The sequence below is a fragment of the Perissodus microlepis genome, chromosome 17, assembly GCF_051167445.1.
Source record: "Perissodus microlepis isolate ML-2025 ecotype Zambia chromosome 17, ASM5116744v1, whole genome shotgun sequence".
NCBI classification, from domain to species: Eukaryota; Metazoa; Chordata; class Actinopteri; order Cichliformes; family Cichlidae; genus Perissodus; species Perissodus microlepis.
Window position 1 is genome coordinate 32015983 of NC_140477.1, and position 21047 is coordinate 32037029.

Here is a 21047-nt window from a genome sequence, read left to right on the forward strand (position 1 = left end):
TGCACTGCAATGAGAGATTTGAAGAGGCTTAGTCAGCTGCAGACAATGCACAGTGCTCGCATCATGGCACAGAAAAACAAAGCGTCAGTGGGTCACTCTTGGTTTCCTTTTGTGCCATGATGCAGGCTGGAAAAGCATGTGTCGACTATAGCAGTCTATTGGGAAACTGCTTGGCCACACAGCAGGAACAAACTGCGATGATAGTAGTAGCTTCTGTTCTATAACTGTAATGTTTTTTCCAGTTTTGATGCTAATATGTCAAATGTATAATGCAAGTCTATCTAGAGATATGTCTAATTATATCTTTGGTTTAAAATCTGTGTTGTTTTGTAAAATAATTGTTGATTTCCAGCCTTAACCTCCTAAGACCCGAACTCTTCCACGGCATGCATTTTTAATTTCTCTTTGATATTTGGGCTGATTGGGGCCCGATGAATGTAAAAATAAAGAATTACCAGATTTTTTATTTTTACCTTATTTTTGTTTTTAAGAAAAATAAGAGCCACATCTGAGGATATTCGTTTAAAATTTTGATAGAACAGTAGCAGTTTAATGTCCTTGTAAGTGGATATCAGGCCCTTGCAGAGCAAAATTGAGTATTTTGGTCTAAATATCCCAAAATGTGATGTCCACATATGTGGACGCCAGGTCCTAGGAGGTTAATTATGTATGAGGGAAGGTTATTGTTAAATTAATTTTTCAAACTCTAAAAGCATTTTGCCTTTTTAACCTCACAGTGATTTTTCTTTTAGTCCCAAAGTGCTGGAGTAGGTGCCAACGCAACGCCGTGTCCGTCATATCCAAAAATCTCCATAGAAATGTTGTTGTATTTAATCATAAATGTAAGTCACAGTGATACTTTGACTTGCTTGTAAGGCCCACGACAGAATATTAGGACCACATAAAAAAAATGAGATTAAAGACAAAGTAGAAGTTTCACAACATTTTAACTTTACTCTCAAACGAACAATAATAAAACTCAAATCCTTCTAATATTTTTTTCTAACACTCCTTATTACAAAATTAAAAGTTAGAAGAAAGAATATATTAATAACGCGGGGAACAGAAATATGGACATTGCGCTTTATCATTGTGCAATAAAAATAAAAGCAAACTGCATCCAGGACAGAAACAGCTGCATACTACTTAAACTACTAACAAAACTTCAGCAAGAATCTGCACAGACAACATGCTAACACAAAGCTAGCCAAGAACCCCAAATTACATAAAAGCTGAGTGTAAGCAGACCCCAGCCCAGCAGCCAGAGCCTGAACTTCAGTGATGAGCAGTCAGGCTCACAGCCTCCATCTCTACCTGTTCACGGTTTTTATATAGAATCACTATGGCATTCACCTCTATAGCATTTGGGCTTTACTCATTTTACTGAGAAAAGAGAAAGTAATGTAACAAGTAGAGTAACAAATTGCTTTCTCCAGAGAGAAATTAAGTAAGGTACTGCATTAATTTTGAGAAAAGTAACAAGTAACATGTAATAGATTACTATTCTAACAACCCCAATACTGGTGTTGAGTAAATGGTGCTTAGAGAAACATACATTTGGCTAACTGTGGCAAATAGTAGACACAAAGTCTAACAGTAGTAATGCAACATAACTGTAGCAACTTGAAATGTTAATATAAAAAAATATTAAATATCAGATGCTCACTGCATATATTTGTGAAGCGCATAACGATGTGCAGGACAACTGCAAATTCTCCATGCCTCCCTCTGGACAAGTACACTACAGGTTGTCAGTCTGCACCCTGCTCATGAAAGTCTGAAACATTTATTCCATTTTATGGTTACACTAATTCACACTGACAGCTGGCCAAGCTGCTTAATTTGAACAGGAAGGTCTTCTCCATCCATTCCAAATATGCGGTGCAACCAGTGATCATAGTGGCGAGGAAACCAATTTACTCTGAGGTTTGGTCCCGGGCTCGGATGAGAGTTTCATTAATGTCACAGAGGAAATACGACAGTGGAGTGACGAAAGGCACATCATCGAGTAGTATGCTGGTGAGACCCGAACCCTCATTAAAGAAGTCAAATATATCAAAGTTGCAGATTCTCCTCTCCCTCTCCCTCCTCTTTTCAACCGCCACTGGCGCCTTCTCATCTGCTTCCTCTGTCTATCCCCAGTCTGTCTTTTGGCCTGCTTCCCTTCCTTTATCTCTCTGATCTGATTTGCTGGATAAAAATGGGAAAAAATGAGCTACCTCAGTGTTTCAGGAACCCATGGCTGACTGATGGAAATATCTGATTTGGAGGCATACATACAGGCAGTCAGAGATACGGGGAAACATGGCCTCTGGAATGCAGTAATGACAATCTCTCTCACTCTTTTTTTTTTTTACCCATTCATTCCTTTAACATCTCTCCACCCAGCTTCTTCCAGCTGACATGGGAGGAGAGCTGAAAGACGGATTTTGTCTCCCACCTCTCATCACCTCTTCCTCATCCTATTCACTCTATGCTTTCTATTTTTCTCCACCATTCCTCTACTTTCTTGCTCTTTCCTCCCCTCCCCTCATTGTTTCTGCATCTTCAACAGGAGCACCATATCATACATCATACGACTGCCCCCCCGTCTCCTTTCTCATTATGTCCATTTTTCACATGCTGCTTACAGTAAACACTCGGCGGGAACCTATCTGTCAAGCAAAATGCTTTCTAGCAGCAGGATGAAAGGCGTGCGGCGCTGATTTGAAATCAGGGGCTATCTGTTATCTGATTGGCTATGCTGTCTGTGTGGATTTTAGTTACCGGGGAGAACAGGGAGATAATGGCACCGTGTCAGCAACTTCTGGCATTCCGGAGGCCGGAAGAAAATGGAAAACGACAGCTAGTCAAACTTTTGAATGTTTATAGAGAGTTTTGGGGGATTTGGTGAAGTGAAATTGGAATTTCAGTTTCTGTTTCTTTGTTTTTTACCAAGACACTGGAAAATGAATGCTTACAGTTTCAGTGAGCATCACATTGTGAGATGTCAGGAAAATTTGAATTTATACTGTACAGATCTATGAAGATTATGTGATCTATACAAACTTTTTGGTGTGACTTTGTGGCTGAATCTTTGTTGTTCCTGTACCAGTACTACAGTTAAACCACAGTGACGGCCATCATTTGTTCATAATCATAGCTAATGTTCACACACAGCTCATCAGAGAGCTGTGTGTGAACATTAGATCTTCATATCTTTCTAACTGCAGTTGGCCCGGTTTGTGCCTGAGCATCCACGGCTACGAGTGCGCCAACGCGCTCTTGCAGATCACTATTTTTGTCTTGCAGCTTAATAAAATAATTTGCCTTTCGAATAGTGAACTAAAGCTGTAATTATTTGTTGCTGGCAACCTATTTGCTTTCATGAAGAGGTGTTTAACTAACCCCTAATTTTAGCCTGTCCTTAATCCCTTTATCCTTTGATTTTGTTTTCTGCCAAAACATTTTTTAAAGGATGTCATTTGGATTCAATCTCTACTGCTAAGTATATTTGGAGGAGCTGGCTTTAAAAATGAAAAGTGGCTTCAAACACTTGGCCCTGAGTGACAGTCAGAAAAGGCCCTTGCGGATGCAGTCCTGCTGATTAGAGTTATTCATGGCGGGTGTGCCTGTTCAAGTGCTGCAATCTTGCCTGATTGTGTCACAGTGACACCTGTGCCTTCCCCGCTCCCCCTCGCCACACGCTGCTGACTTGCTTTTTGAAGTCTGTGCTGAGGTTCCACATATCAGGGGCATTAGTTGAATTTGGGGATACTGAGGGCAGTAAATGATACTCCAGCCTCGTCCTTTAAATTCTTTTTCCACAGTGCTTGGAAAGGGAGTGCTTCATCAGAAGCAGATCTATACATTTGTGAAAGGTAAACATCAAGCGGCAGCTTAAGAATTCCCAGCACAGTTTTCTACACATATCTGATAAGCCTAATGTTACTACAGCGGCAGGTTTCCTTTGATCCAAAGCTTCGGTTTCCCTGCCTCTTACCTGTTGCCTGCCAGCTGTTGATGTTCTGCCTGCCAAGTCTGCTGTGTTTGTTAGCCTGATCCTGCCGCCTGTCACCGAATCAAAGTGTTACTCACTATGAACTGCCACTATTTCTGAGCTAATGTGACAGGCTATTTGACCTGTGTATACATAAAGCCATGTTTGCCTCTAACACACATTTTTTTCCATTGATTGATCGTGTATATGGAAATTTTAAATGGTATTTTTTGCCATTTTTTATTTACTAAGTATTTTTTGTCGCCCTTGAGAGTTAAATTAAATTTTATAAGTTGTATGCAATCTTGAGTTTCTCAAAATTCAGTGGGAATACAGGGGGAGCTCTTGTATTGTGGCTAAAATGATGCTATCCACAACTGGCAGACACGTTTTGCCCTAATATGACGTTTTGGCATGTACGCGTGAGCCAGATGTGTCCCAAAAACCACGAGCCAGACTTGACCTGGGTCATGGAAAGTGTGCCTAAATGTGACAAAACACCTGACAGCTGGTCTATAACAGGTGAACCTGTGGTCAAGGCCCAGAAGCTGGATTACTTTGAGTCAACACAGTCAATCAAGGTCAAATGTGGCCAGTAGAAAAACTGCTGATGCGGGGACACATTTGGCCCAAACATTCAATGCTATGTGAGAAGAGAACGCTTAGTAAACACTTTTTGAACAAAAGTATCCGCTTGTTTTGTGACTGGGGGAAATAAGTGTTTTAGCAGTTCCGGCAAGATGCTGATAGGAGCTGAAACGCACAAACGCACACTCAAAGGTGGGGGAGATGGCCAAGGTTGAGGCTCATTAAATCCCACTCATGCAGCAGCTCCAATGAGGACAAACACGCTGCAAAACCGACAAACTCACACGAGAAATTTTCTGACCGCAATGAACGCACACAAACACACCTCTAACATCTCATGGCTTATGCATGCGTGTGTGTAAATTAACACTGCATACATCAGCAGTGTGATTTCACACGTTCAGACACAACCAAAAACTCGCATACAGTGCATGCAGCACCAAAGCATTCATCTGTTGATCTGCATTCCTAAGCTTCATGTAACTTATTACGGGATGGGAAGGTGGGAAGAACATCAAACAACTGTTCTGAACACACACACAATCACACACACACACACACACACACATTGGATTCTTTTACACAGAAAAACTCTTCAATCTCACCTGCTACCCATCATCTTACTTCTTCTTTATCCCATCTTTGTTTCATCTATGCCTTTCATCTTTACTCCTATAACCTCAAATGTGTCCGTTTTTAACGCCAGGGGAAAGCGATATGTACATTAGACACAACATGAGGTGAGCCTGCGTCTGTAATCTGTACGTGTGTGCCAGTGTGTGTGGGATAGCTAGAACAAGAAGATGGAGAACAGAGAGGGTGGAAAAGGCATAAAGACAATTTTCTCTTTGGCTTGCAGACAAGAGGCATAAAATTTTCATTAGAAAAATGAGTCGTTAGATAGAGAAAGCATGTGTTGTGGTTGTCCTGAGAGTAGTGTTGGGGATTTCGAGCACAAGACAGACATAAAAACCATCGCTCGGTTCTCAAAGGTTCACAGAAGCGTACTCTCAAACACTTGGAGGCGTTGCACGTTCACATTCAGAAACTTCTGTGACAAAACAAAGAAAAACTGACTTAAAAGCCCACACACCTGCAGGCATGGTGGAAGACACAAGCAGCAGGAGAACACAAATGCAGATAACCTTTAAATGAATGGAATCTATATATAATGTGTAACAAAGAGGGAGATATCTTAGATGTGGATCTATTCATCAAACGCATACTCTGAGAAATAACAAGAAGACTGACATGTCTCTGACATCTGCAGTGCCACACCGCTGCTGCTGCTGCTGCTGTTTCTTGCCAACAGGAAGCATGGGTCTGCTGCCACTGCAGTTATGCAAATGGAAGATAGCAGTTGTGCCTGGTTTAAAGTGCCTGCAACAGTGGTGTGTGTTTGAAAATTTGTTTTTTCTCCAGGATCTCATTTTTTTTTTCTCCCCGACTAACTGTCCATAATCCAAAGATACTGAGCTTGAAAAGTAGCTAACCATGAACACAGTGACTGTAGCTCAGGAGGTAGAACAGGTCATCTACTAATTGGGAAGCTGGTGGTTGAATCCCTGGCTGCTCCAGTCTGAATGCCAAATATCCCTGGGCAAGATGCTAACCTCAAGTTGCTCTCCGATGAATCCATTGGAGTGTGGCTGGGTGTGAATGTTACACAAAAAGCACTTAAGCATAGAAAAAATAGCTTGTATGAATGGGTGAATGAGGCATGTTGTATAAAGCACTTTGAGCGATTGAGTAGAATGTGCAATATGTAAGAACCAGCCAACAGTTAACTTTGCAATCTTCTAAGGAAAAATTAAACTCTGATACTCTTCCACATATTCGAGTCGTGCAGTTGTGGTTAGAAGTTTCCGTACACTCATCAGGGTTTAATCGGCTATTTATTAAAAAAAAAAATGCAGAGTCCAGGATCATCGGTTTAAACAACTGTATGTGTGCCAAGGTCTGGAAGACGATCCAAACTGTCACTGTCAGATGAGAGGAAACTGGTTAGGATGTTTAGAAACAGAAACATTGAGCTACTTAGCCACAATGGCATGTTCAGAGGTGGAAGGTTAGCCATTCAAACCTAAGAACCAGTTGGTACCAACTGTACCAACTGTACCAACGGTCAAGCAGTTTTGCTGTTAGGTGTGCTGGTACATTGTACAAAGTGGATGGAATAATGAAGGATGGGGACTACCTACAAAATCTTCAACTTCACCTGAACACAACAGCTAGATGGTTGAAACAAGGCATTTCTGGTGTGTGACAATGATCCCAAACACAACTCAAAATTGGTTTTGGACAGTTTTTGGAATGGCCTTACCGAGGCCCCATTCTCAACCTTTCTTGAAAATTTCTGGACTCCGCATAAAAGCTAGGAAGATGTCAGAAAACCAACGAATTTAAATGCAACCTACCAATTCAAATATTTGCCATATATCCAGACAGAATTATAACTTGCTAAGGTAACCAAATATTGGTCAAGCTGTATATATATATATATATACTTTTGATCCCGTGGGGATGTATGCTGTACAGTTATTCCACCTTGTAAAAAGAATGGTTCAAAGAAATCATTAAAAGCCAAGAATTACCATCAAATTTATGCCCATGATGAGGGCATGTAAACTTTTGACCACAACCGTATCCTTCCATATACTCTTCTACTGCATAGCTTTGGTTTGCCCATAATCCCTCCTCATCATTCATGCTGTCAGCAAGAGCAGTAGGAGTCAATGTAATTCAGTTAGCAAGCTCACATGGAACAAACTTGTGGATGCAGAGTATACAGACAGCTGATAATTGAAGTCTAAACACTGGTCGCATCACTCAATGTAAGCATACATTATGTGCAGCACATTGAAGGCTGTGAAGTGATGGCAATGAACTTCTATTTGAGGAAAACATATAATCACAGCCTTCAGGTGGCTGATTGGGTGGAACTGAGATCCATGACATGCTTGAAAGGTTCAGAGCAGGCTTTAAATAAACTTGCTTGTAAGCGTTGCCCATACACAGGTAAATGCAACCGCTTTTATACAAATCAAAGGAAAAGGTTTGTATAAAAGGCATTTATATAAAACGTGCAAATGCGAGTAATGCCACACACTTTCATGCCCCTTTTACACATCTGGCCAATTACAGGTTAATGTGGTGGCATCAGTAATTGCAAACTGAGTGGTAAAGCAGTGCATGCGCTGCACAGACAGCTTCACTAGAGCACTGTACTGCAAATTATGCAATGCAATCAAAGGCCAATTCATGTTTCAGAGAGTAGAGTGTGCCACGTGATAATAGCAGCTGAACTTCAGTGGATGGAAAGCTTTGCTCTATTTCAGTGTCTACTGTGCACACCAAAAACACAATCCTCCCAAGAACTTCACAGTGCATCCACAGCGAAGATTTCTATGCACACACATCTTATAAGTAAATATTCTGAACAACAAAACATTATTCCTGGATTAGAACACACATGAGCATAAAGTCATGCATACACAAAACCTTGGCCTTTCACAGGGAGTGGTTACTTCTAACAACACTCCAACAGGAAGTTCCTGCCTCCTGCATCCAGCCAATTAAAACACAGTATTTGGCAATGAAATTTCCATTAAGGAAGTCCCACGTTCCCTTCAGCAGTCTTGACTCCACTCACGACAGACTCTGTTTTTTCCTGCCTGTCAATGCCAGGAATCCATTAAGAATCAGTGGTGGGGATACTTAAGGGAGGGAACAATGTAAGGATGGACAAAGCCATTGTTGGTCAGTGTTGGTCCTTGAGAAATGTCCTGCTGGTTTGAACCTTGAATCTTTACCTGAAAATCCATCTGTATGTTTTTTCACTTTTTATCACAAGGTAAGTACATCATCAACGTCTGAGGGGGTGAATCTAAAATGCAAGTGCCTAAGTTTGATAATCGCTTTAAGCATTTACTTATAATATGATCACATTATAGAAAGCTCTTATTGCTGGGAGCAGTGTTGTAATGACTTGAAAACTTCTGTTTCCTTTCTGATAACATTAGAAACCTTATCCCTGGGCTTGTTCGCAGTCCGTACTAGCAAATACAGCACAATTAAAAATATGGGTAAGTATTTGGTGAGGTGGGTGGAGGACAGCGGTGCTGTGAAACGCTTTGAATGTGTCGTCTTGCTGAAAAATGAAAACCAGGGCCAGTGTCCCCCACTCACCCCGAAAACCAAAGAACAAGAACAAGCCTTGCTGTATTGTTCCTCTGATCTCCACAGTCCCACTCAGCAAAGAACTGCAGCCCACCTCAGTGACCCCTGTCCAGCTAAACTCACCCACTCAGGCATCCACCATGGAAACGCCACAAAAACACACGCACCATTGTGAAGCTCAGTAACAATGCTCGCATAACCCATTGTTTTTCCAGGACTGGACTAATTCCTGTTGCCATATATCTATGAAAAGATTATATTACAAAAAAAAAGATCATCTTAGGAATAATGTTATTTAAATTTTAACAACAGCTTGAAACCCTTTCAGATCTCAGTTTGAAACTGACATCACCATGGCACAGATATAAAAGAAGAAACAGAGAAAGGAATCAAACAAGGGAAGTTAAAAGCAGGCTCTTTAACACAGCTACTGTCACAACATGCATAGGAAGGGGTGGTCAGGTATGACTGTCAGCACAAAAGAAAGCAAAGCATAAACGTTAGATGTCTGATGAATCACCAGCTTTCTGCAAAGCACTGAATCTGTTGCAGATTGCCTTGATCACCAAAAAGAGGCTCTTCAATGTGTGGAGGGAGTTGCACTGGAAATACAAATACCAGACTTTAATCGCTAATAATCTGTATCTGCACAATATCCCAGCAAAGCATAAAACAGCTAATGGTGGATTTATCCAGGGATGTGATACTCTGTGATGGAGTGATGGTGACCAATGAGTCGCGCCTGTAAACAGACGTTGATACGAATAACACTGATCTGAATGGCTTCAATTAGTTTACCAAAAGACCCACACTGATAGAGCAAATTGTTTCAGTCTGTAGTTAGACTGCTCACAGATCTACACCAGCTAACATTCCTTTAAGCACAAAACGTGCTTTCAGGGCAAAGAAAGAAATCTGCCTACCTTGGCGCTGACTTCATGGCTGGCTTGTGTCCAAAAATGGTCTGGATCCACCTCAGCCAATTCGTGAACGTCTGCGGCCAAAGTGCTGACTTCTACAAAAGTCTCCATTTTCAAAGTTGATAAAGTTGCACATTTTTCATTTTATTTGTACTTTCAAATCCTTTTTTTTTTCTTTTATCTTTTTTTTTATGGGCACGTCTGATTTTTTAATGCATTTGTTCTTAATCTGTTCACAGCAGCGCTCCAGATGAACTCTGCTACTAAAGGCAGCTGAAGTGCTAACTCATCTAAACTTTTGCAAAGAGTTATTGTTTTGTAAAATAGTGCAGTCTGTGCACAGCTGTGGTTTGCAGATCAGAAATGCTGAGGGCACAGAGTATACACACACCTCTGGCCCTCTGTGAACTTTACCTTCTGCTGACTCTGATAGCAGGGAATACACCTCCAGCGTCAGGATATCAACACGCTGCGAGAGAGCGCTCAGAAAGCGTGGCACAGCTGAGGAATAGTATGTCAACAGAGAATGAGATTAGTAGTGCTGTCCCTGGGCGTTCATTCAGCTGGTGCATGTGTGTGCGTTCTAACTCTTAGTGCTTGTGTACTGTATCAGTGTGTATTCTCAGCAAGGGGTTTTTGGCTTCTTTGACTGCTTAGGAGTCCCTCTCCCTCCCACAGCAGTGCTAAGAAGCCCTAAAGCTCCTTACCCACAACTCTGCCACTTGTTTGATGAAAGCACATCTTTTTTAAACACTTTGAATACTGTGGAGATAAAAAAAAATCAACTTTGTGCCCCCCTGCATTGGCTCAACCTCAAACACGCATAAAAGGAAGTGTTTTTGACAGCTCACACAAACTCAACTGATTCTTTTTGTTTTTCTTCCTGGCTCTGTTTTGTCTTTGCATTGCATTGTTTGCTACAGTATGAAATTAGACACCCTTATCCTTTTAAGCAATCAACTTGATGCACACATTTGTACACAAACACGCACACGCTGTGTGGGCCAACAAAGACATTTATGGGTTCAGTGAAGTCTTCGGGAAAGTCACTGGAACACGAGGCGGGTCTGGGCCCGCACTGGAGAGTCGGCGCAGTGGCAGGATGGCTGCTGTGTGTCCTGGGATTACTCCTTATCTCCTACCCAACCCTGTTGCTGGTCACGTGCCCTATAATGTTGTACTGTGGACATTTATGTGTTTTCTGTGCAGAGGAGTCTTTTTGTTTCCTGTTCTCATGCTGTCCTCCTATAGCCCAGCATGAGTAGAGGTCTCTTTTTTTCCTCTTGTACTTTCCCATTGTAGTGTACATTTCAGTGTTTTTTCTGTAATGCAACCGTTCTCTGACTTGTATCCCCATGTGATGTCTGTGTTGTGTGTGTAAGGTGGGGGGGGCGGGTTCATTCCACTGCAGGGCAACCTGCCACTGCATGTGGCGAATAAAATTTGAACTTGAACTTGGATGTGAAATTCTGGAGAACATAAACCACATGGGAGCACCGGGCACTCAGCCAGGGCACAGACTGGTATCTACTGGCACCCGCTAACTTCACGCACACTCCCACCATGCACATTACTGCCCATTCAGCTCTACAGGCGCTGCTCTACACACACCAGACCCGCACACACATCACTGCGATGACGCTGTGAGGGATTCGTGTTGTGTGCCGTGTGAAGTATTTTGAGCTGCTTCTTTGTTTGGAAGCTATCTTCAGAATAATAAACTGAAATAATTATCATCACGACCATCACGTACACAGACCCAGACAACACGACAGGGTTGCTGAGGAAAGAAAAGCATAGCATGATTTTGTTCACGGTTCCATGTGTTTGCTCTGCATAAGAGCAGCCATGCTAAATGCTCACTGAACTGGCTACACATTCTGGGTGGGCTCAGGGTCTCTGTGTGTGTGTGTCTGCTTTAGTGCTTCAATAGACTTTCCATCAGATTAGGCTGCTGAGGCCTTCCTTTACAGTTCTACCTACGGCTTGGTCTCTAATGCGTCTGGTTTCCACTGTAAGACCAAACTTGGCCAGTTTACCCTTCAAGCTGTTTTTAGTTCACCCCAGAAAATGTAAATGTACGACCCCAATTCCAAAAAGTCTGAGATGCTGTGCAACGTGTAAATAAAAACAGAGTGTACAGATTTTAAGATCTCCTGGAACCATATTTTATCCACAGTAGAACACAGAAAACATATCAAATGTTTAAACGGATACATTTTGCTTTTATATGAAAAATATTATCTTGTTTAGTATTTGATGGCAGTGACATGTTTCAAAAAAGTTGAAAAGGTGGTGAGAAAAGGCCGGCAAAGGAAGTAGACCTAAGCTAGAGGAACATTTTGCAGCTAACTGAGTTAATACCCTTCATATTCATGAAGCAGATGTGAGGAAGCAGTTAAGAGTCTGAATGCACGAAAAGCTCCTGGCCCAGACGGTGTGTCTCCTGCCACCCTCAGACACTGTGCAAACGAGCTGGCCCCAGTGTTTTCTGGCATTTTCAACTCCTCACGGCAGGCATGTCATGTGCCTGCCTGCTTCAAGTCCTCTACCATAATCCCTGTCCCCAAGAAACCAAGGATCACTGGAAAAACCTGTGGCTCTGACATCTGTGGTCATGAAGTCATTTGAGCGCCTGGTTCTCTCCTACCTCAAGACCCTCACGGCCCCCCTCCTGGACCCCCTGCAGTTTGCATACAGAACCAACAGGTCTGTAGACGATGCTATCAACATGGCTCTACATAGGGCTGGGCTATATCATACCGTTCACGGTAATACCGGTGTAGTTTTGGGCAACGATAGGAAAATGAAATATCGCGATAGAATATGGGTAAAACGCACATGTGCAGTGCCTATGTTTACATACACACATGGCGGCGACGCAGAATGAGAAGAGCGAAAGTGGATCGTTAAATGAAACGGATGAACCAGAATTGGTTTGTAAAAATGCTGCAACTTCAGTGGTGTGGAACTGGTTTAGCTTTCGTCCGTCAGATACACAACAAAGCACTATTTTTAGTAGAGCATGCTAGCGGGCCGTCGTTATTACCGTGTTGTTTGGAAAGTACGGCACACTTAAAATCAATCCTTTGATTTTTCTGAAAATCGACAGTGCCCCTTATAATCCCGTGTGCCTTATCTATGAATTCTGGTTGTGTTTACTGACCTCGAAACGATTTTATGTGGTACACGGCGCTTGAAAATCTGTCAAATGTTTTAGTACGACTTTGCTAAGCTACAAAGCCGCACCGCTTGATGGATTGTCGGAGCATTACGGCTATCGTAGGGAGGAGCCTCGTGGAGTGATACGTACTGTGCTTCAACATAATATTACCGTATTGTGTGTGTATAACCTCTTTAAGTTTTGTGGATATTATACATGGTTATGTTGAGGATATGTCGGCCAATTTCCACTGGAAATGCCTTTTGGTTAAACTGTCAGCAAAGAATTTGCACTGTTACATTTTTATATAACTTTAATGCACATAAAAAACAGCTGCTTGTTTAAGTGAAAATACATTGATGGGGTTTTTTTCACTAATAAAGTTGTGGAGCTGTAAAGTATTTTGTCTAATGTCAATTATATCGTCAGTTATATTGTTATCACAAATTTTCAAATGTATATCATGATAAATATTTTGGTCATATCGCCCTGCTCTAGCTCTACACTTCATCCTGCAACATCTGGACTCCCCAGGAACCTACGCCAGGATCCTGTTTGTGGACTTCAGCTCTGCCTTCAACACCATCCTTCCAGACCATCTCCAAGGCAAGCTTTACCAGATGAATGTGCCTGATCCCATCTGCCGGTGGATCACTGACTTCCTGACGGACAGGAAGCAGCATGTGAGGCTGGGAAAGAATGTCTCGGACTCCCGGACCATCAGCACCGGCTCCCCTCAGGGCTGTGTTCTTTCTCCTCTGCTGCACCTCCACCCACCAGTCTGTCAAGCTAATCAAGTTTGCAGATGACACCACCGTTATTGGACTCATCTCGGACGGGGATGAGTCTGCCTACAGGAGGGAGGTTGAATGTCTGGTGTCCTGGTGCAGCCACAACAACCTGGTGCTGAATGCCCAGAAGACAGTGGAGATTGTTGTGGACTTCAGGAAGCACACAGCCCCATTCCCCCCCATCATCCTGACTGACACCCTCATCACCTCTGTGGACTCATTCCGCTTCCTGGGTGCCACCATCACCCAGGACCTGAAGTGGGAGCCCAGCATCACCTCTGTCATAAAGAAAGCCCAGCAGAGGATGTACTTCCTGAGGCAGCTGAAGAAATTCAACCTGCCAACACGGACGATGATGCAATTCTACACTGCAATCATCGAGTCCATCCTCACCTCCTCCATCACCGTGTGGTACGCTGGAGCCACTATCAGGGACAAACAGAGACTGCAGCGTGTTGTGCGCTCTGCTGAGAAGGTGATTGGCTGCAGACTCCCATCTCTGCAGGACCTGTACACCTCCAGGACACTGGGGCGTGCAGCTCAGATCACAGCTGACCCTTCTCACCCTGGACACAATCTGTATTTTTATGTTTATTTAAGCGTTATCTGACAGTATGTTTTGCACTAAGTACCGCAGCAATTTCCTAATGTTGTAAACCTGCTCAACATTTGGCAATAAAACCCTTTCTGATTCTGATTCTAAACTGGCAACAGGTCAGTAATATGATTGGATATAAAATGAGGCAGCGTGTATCAGAAGCAAAGATGGACAGAGACTCATCAATCTTCACATTACGAAACAATTTCAGAATCATGTTTATCAATGTAAGCATGATTCTCATCATCTACGGTACATAATATGAATATCTGCATAAAGGCTAAGGCTGAAAATCAATACTGGATGCCTGTGATCTTCGGGCCTTCGGGTGACACAGCATTAAACACGGGCATGATTCTGTGATCATGCAAACACAGTTTATGGTGCCATTCACAAATGCAGGCCAAACCTCTGTCATGCAAAGAAGTAGAAGCCACAAGTGGCCGGAAAGGTCACAGTCTCCTCTGGACCAAAGGTCATTTAACATGGACTGTGAAAAAGTGGAAAACTGCTCTGTGGCCAGATGAATCAAAATGTGAAATTCTTTTTGGAAAACATGGGCACCAAGTCCTCCATAACACTCAGTTCAAAGGTCTTCATCTCTGATGGTATGGGGGTTCATCAGTGCCTATGAAACTGATACCTTGCACACCTGAAAATGCACCATCAGTGCTGAAAGTTACATGAAAATGTGAGGTTTAAGATCAACACATGCTCCCATCCTGATGCCGCCAGTTTCAGGGAAGGTTTTGTATATTTATATTAAACAGCAGCACAGACATTTACAAACTGCTGTTAAAAAAATAGATGCTACAGAGGTAAAAATGGCTCAGAGTTTATGAGTTTTGCAGATTATTGCATTCTGTTTATATTTACATTTTGCACAGCTTCACAACAGCCTCATAGGGAAACTCTGGCGATCATCAAAGCCAGCAGGATTCTTCCTCAGGGTACCATAGATGTCTGTCCGAGTTTTCATGGGAATCCAACAAATAGCTGTTGAAGAATTTCAGCAGACACTCCCAATCAAAGAACCATGCTGCTATGATCCGGCGGCGGGTTATAGATATCAACAAAAACATGTTCTGTGTGCTGTTAGTATTTGTTTTGTTTATGTTAAATATGCATGCTTTTATTTTACGTCTTAGATATTCAACATTTGGATTTTTTTATGTTATTTAAAAGTCTCTTGGCTAGCTTGAAAACACTACAAACCCCTCTGTGTGGAGAAAGTTCTGTTAGACTTGAGATGACAAAACTGCTTCCAGCTGTACTAGAAAGCCTTAAAAATGAATGACGACTGAGCTTAAAACGGCAGTTCTGCTTGCTTTCATTTCCTGAAAAGTTGGCATTTCACAGATACACGGTTCCATCAGACAGTGTCAATTTGCAAATCGCACATCAAGGCATCGTTACACCGAATGACTCTTACAGCCACCAGCCTCTGAGCTGGTATGACTCACCTCTCTGAACCTCCAAGGAAATCACACTGACACACACAAACACAGAACACGCACACATACACACGCAAGGACTAAATGCAGGTCAGCTGTATCTCTGAGGACAATGTGTGTTATGTGCTAACAACCACGTGCCCTTTCACCTGAGCGACGGAGTAGAAATCCAAAAGTCAGTAAATGCAGCATGAGGCACACACATACACACACAAAGTGGTACCCTGCAAACATGCCCCGCGAAATAGGAACTTTTTGCCTTTTTAATGTTGTGTAGCTGCGGTTAGCCATCCAACCATGGCCAATGGTCTGTGGCAGGCAAGCAGAGCAGTGACCAAGACTGTGAATACAAGCAGACCATAAGAGAGCAGAGAGAGGGAGGGAGAGGGCAGGGAAGGGAAAAGCAAAGAGAGGCACACTGAATGCAGAGGCAACCAAGCAGAAGTTGCATATATGATCACTCCGAACAACAACCATCCTTCGCTTTTACTCCTTCTGACCGGCCACTGACTAGTTACAGCACTTCACCACAGCGTGCTTATATTGTAACCCCACACATATGTGCACATGTCAGGCTCCAGCTGAAAGAGGTTAGCTGGAGCAGCAGTGAGTTTTACTGATGCTTGCCCTTGCTAACAAAACACTTCAGAGGAAGAATCAGCAGGTAGGGGGAGTAATGATAAACAAAGAGATGTCATTTGTTAGCACAGATATATGCGCATGCCCGGACTGCTTCATCTGATTACAACACAGACACTAAGAGATCCATAAGCTCAGAGAGAAGCCCAGAATAAATATAATCAGTTGATCAAACACAACATGCTAAAAAAAACGTGTTCTCAAGTTGCCAAGCACCGAACCTGGAAGACCAGGATGCACCAGGGGACAAATGCACGTGAAAAACAGTCAAACGGAGAGAAATCTATCTTTCCCTTACCTCAGCAGCTGCTTGTGAAATCCTTTGTGATGGAAAAAATGTAGTAGCGGGGAACAACAAATGTCAGTTTAAGAAGAACTGCTATCGAGCCCAACTTTTATGTCTTTGCAGGGTGGTGTATATTTTATATCTCTATCAGCCAAATGCAAAGTCTTGGGTCCGTTAGGAAGGTACTCCGTCTGCCTCTGTGGGTTTGTGTAAATATATATATATATATCCTTAGATGGCGATGAATAATGGTGAGTGAAAGCAGAGTACTACGCTAGGAGGCAGACAGACTGGCTGAAACAGGAGAGCAGTGAGAGTAGAGAGCAGACTGAGTAGGATGGAAGTTATTGCCTCCCAACATCAGAGCGGCTGGGCTGGATACACCCACCTCCTCGGCATACATCAAACGGGATTCGCTCAGATGCTCACAAGTATACACGGAGAGAGAGAGAGAGAGAGAGAGAGAGAGAGGAATCCTATGTGCAGCCTGAGATCTGATCAGATCTGATATATGCAAATATCCATCCATGCAGGGTTATGCACACATGCGTACTTACAACTTACTTTCACTGACACGCTTACACATTAAACTACTTTCTGTGTGAGAAAGGAATAAAGTGTTGATGTTAACAGTTATAGTCATAGTGTAGCAGATATACATATCCATCCATTCTCTTCTGCTTATCCTTATAAAACCCTCTCAGACAGGATGCAAAACACGTGAAAAGTGAGAAGCGTAGCTGTTCACTTATGCTTGTGTTTTTGCTTTTTTCGGATCGCGCTCAGGTTTTTCTTTGTTCCAGCTGCTCTAAGCTGAAAGAAAAGTCTCTGTTTTTCATCGCATTTCTGAGTACATGTGTGCACACAAGTGTAGCAGACTTGGACATGCTTCTCATTCTTGGAGTTCACCACTGCCTGTCGTTCAGCATGCTTTCATTTTCCTACTAGTGCTCAGTTCTTGAGAGAGAACCAGGCTGGAGGCTGGAGGAGGGGGGCTGTTTTGTCTCATGGGCTTTAAGCCCGCCACACCACCCACCTCTACCGCTCCAGCCACTAGAGCCTTGGGCCTCGTGGGACAAGGCCAACCTTGATAAATGCCACTTGCATAATTCAAGCACCTCATTGCTCAAGTTCTTGTAAACTTGGCCCATAAACAGTACCTGAATGTGTCACATCCAGGTAAAAGAGAAGCTTTTTTTCCTTATCATTGTTCCTCGAGTCATTTTTTTTATGCCTTCTAAAAATGGAAAGTCTCTCCGGTGAGAGAGAGTATTGCCACCAACGTTTCACTGCACAGATCTCTCCAGTTATCGCATTCAGCGTCTGAAATACTGGAAAATAAAGCCCTGCGTACATTTGACCCTTCAGCATACAGCAGCTTGACACGTGGATGACCTGGCAATGCCCTCTTTATAAAATTCTGTTATAAGGAGGTGATGAGAGAAGCGAAACACAGTAATCCTCCTGAATGTGAGTCTCCTGGTTAGGATTTAAATGGTGAGTGAGAGAGAAAGCATATCCAACACCTCCCCTCCCCGGCCCTCCTTCTGTAATCTAAAGAGATCACTAGCTGCTTGTTTGATCTGTAATGAAGTCACACCACAAGAGTGATTTAGGATAAACTGAACCCACTTTAAGTGAAGTGTGGGACTCTGGTAGGCTACAGTAAGTTAATTAAGAGGTTTGCTATTAAAGCTACCTCAGAGCTGGAGACTGAAGAGTATTCTGAGCCATCAGACTGAAGGATGGCGATGGCATCATCATCTACAGTCCCACAGGAAGTCTTAGCACCCCTAAAGTACTCCCATCCACTACTGCATCAGCATCCTCACTGCAACATCCCTCCACCATCAGCCTGAAAGCCACTGAGGTTTTCTGGAAGCTGAGGCACAGCAGCTCAGTGTCCATCGGTACGTTGCTGCTGACCAAGCAACCACTCTTCAGCAGCAGCAGCAGCAGCTGTAGCAACAGCAGCAGCGGATCGTCCAGCCTTCATAGCGTCGTACTGACAAATGCCTGCACTGACTACGTGCATGGATGAAACGAAACACCATGTCTGTGCCGCTTTCAGGTGATGCGATCCTCTCTATATCGTAGTAAAAAAAAAAACAACCCAAAAAAACACGCCAGCCAAAGCACTCCGTAATACTGTAAAAGCAAAACAGTGCAACTGATACAAATAAGCTGTAAAGAAGATTAAACTAGACGCACTCGCGGCCCGGCTATTCGGGCAGATTTATCTTTATCAATTAACGCTGCAAGCAGGGGAAACGTAAACAGTGTCTTACCGTCACAGTCGCGGAGGGATAGCCTCGGAGACTGTCAAACGATGAGATGCTCCGGTGAAGGAGGGAATGATACTGCTGGACAGATCGACCTCCGTTCGGCTGGATAATGTCGCCCCCTGTTGGTGCAAAGCGGGCAGTGCCTGTACAATAAGCGTTTTGGTTTCTCTCCCTGTTTATGTATTATGTATACATGTAAATGGGTTCCTTAAATATAATTATGAACAGCTGGTGTGGGACAAGCTTCGTTATTAAACAAAAGTCCACAAATATACTTTGGTTCCACAAAAAAAATAGTTTCATTTTAACAGCTGCAAACTATGAACTTCCGTTTACTTTTTTCAAAATAAAAGAAGAACTGGCTAATGAAAGTCGGTGGTTGCCATGTTCTTGCTTAGGATTTTAGTAGGACACTTGCTTGGTTTGTTATCTACGACTTTAAATGGTACGTGCAAAAATCTCATCCCCACTCAAGCTGAACTAACTCACTTAATCCCAGAAAATCAACTCCGGTTATCCGGTGGCAGTGATTTCCTAACTTGGAGGACTACAGATTTCCCCTGTTGTGCCAAAAAGTGATCAACTGTCAAAAAAGGTCAGATCTAGTTCAATTCTATATGTTTTTTTATGCGTAATAGCTTTGCTTATATTGCTAATAGACTGTAATCGCTGTATAACATTAAAAAAAATGCCTGTCTGCGAGTATCTTTGACTCGATTATTGTAATTACATTATAATCAATCCATTCCTTTTTAGCCACTTAGAATATCTTTATAGAACTGGGATGTTAAACTTGCTGCAATTTCTGCTTTACAGATCTCTCTTGGAAAAGGGCATTTTTAATGTCAGACACTTTGTACCTGCTTGAAAGTGACTCTTATATATATATATGAAAGTCAATTTTTTATTGCTTCTACCTTGACAGATTTTGGTTCTGTCTCACAATGACTTGATATCATTAATGAGAGCACAGCACAACAGCCGACAGGCCCAGAGTTCAGTTTTATGAGCGTTAATATGCAAACTGTCATGACCATTCATCAGTGGCATGAGTACCATTCACAGAGAATTGGAGAATAGCCACAAACAGCGCTGTAAAATGGTGAAGTAAGGCCCTGTCCTTGCTTCAGAGATGGTCGTTCCCTTTTCATGTAAATGACCTCCTTGCCTCCATGTCCAGAATGGTCTGGGATAACCAGGAATCCTTCAGCTTCCCTGCCCTGTATTAGCCTAAGAATACATCATTCACCATCTTAAAGTGTTGTGATTGCAGTCATTGGGCATCCATGGTTCAGTGATCATTGATCAACGGCCTATTGTTAGTCATTAGTGGGTGTTTTCAGTCATCATGCAAATGAACTGCTTATAATGCTGGGGAAACCTGCAGTCAGCTGAAAACGTCACTTTGATGGGAAATGAAACGTTTTTCCCACTGAAACGTACCTCCAGATCAACAGATTCAACTTTGTGGGATTTTCTTACCTGGATGACTGAGCATAATTCACAACTTACTATTATATAACTATACTATTATAGTCTCGTGGGGTTTTTTTCAGGTAATTAATAATCTTTTTTTTTTTCTGTTGCTGTTGGACCCACTTTTGTTCATACTCATTGGTTTTTACTTAATAATTTTATATTGTCTATATAAACATCCGATTCTATGTTAACCGTTGTTCTGTAAATCGCAATTTTTTTGTTGGGTCAGATATATAAAGTGTGAAGAGGATTTAAGAAATATAGAGCGCAGCCTCCCAAATTATACCTCTTATACAACAGACCAGCTTCAGCTTGTCTCAACTTGAAATTTGAAAGCCTCTGTGGGCCTTGGCTTCCATGGAAGCCTTGATGAGTTGTATACTTTTTTTTTACATTCATTTAATGAAAGCAAATATTTTATTTTATTTTATTTAATGTCCTGTATTTAAAGTCTTCGTACTTCAAAAGGGAAAAAAGTGAGACACGAGAAATGACTGTTCAAGTTTAGCTCGACTTTTAATTTGAAGGAGCTGGAGAAAGGACTACAAGAATGGCGCTTGGAGCTGGCCGGTTGGGCCTAGCCGAAATAGTTGTCTTAACATTAGCCTGAAATCTGGCATGTAAATCTTTTCAGGTATAGAATTTTCCAGAGTTCTGCGCGCATTTCCAAATGTTCGGCAACACCT

The 21047-nt window shown here is 42.4% G+C and overlaps 1 protein-coding gene across 3 annotated transcripts in view; it reads right to left on the reverse strand.

Annotated features, from left to right (window-relative positions):
* Positions 1 to 18975, reverse strand: part of kank4 (KN motif and ankyrin repeat domains 4) — an 83710-nt gene extending 64735 nt beyond the window's left edge. The window contains exon 1 of one of the 3 annotated variants that reach the window (XM_084909136.1): positions 18886 to 18975. The gene's annotated coding sequence lies outside the window, so the exon portion shown is untranslated. Of the gene's footprint in view, positions 1 to 16609; positions 18266 to 18296; positions 18844 to 18885 lie in introns of those variants that run through there. The other 2 variants (XM_084909138.1, XM_084909137.1) reach the window with 2 other exon arrangements.
* Between the last annotated feature and the right edge of the window lie 2072 nt (positions 18976 to 21047).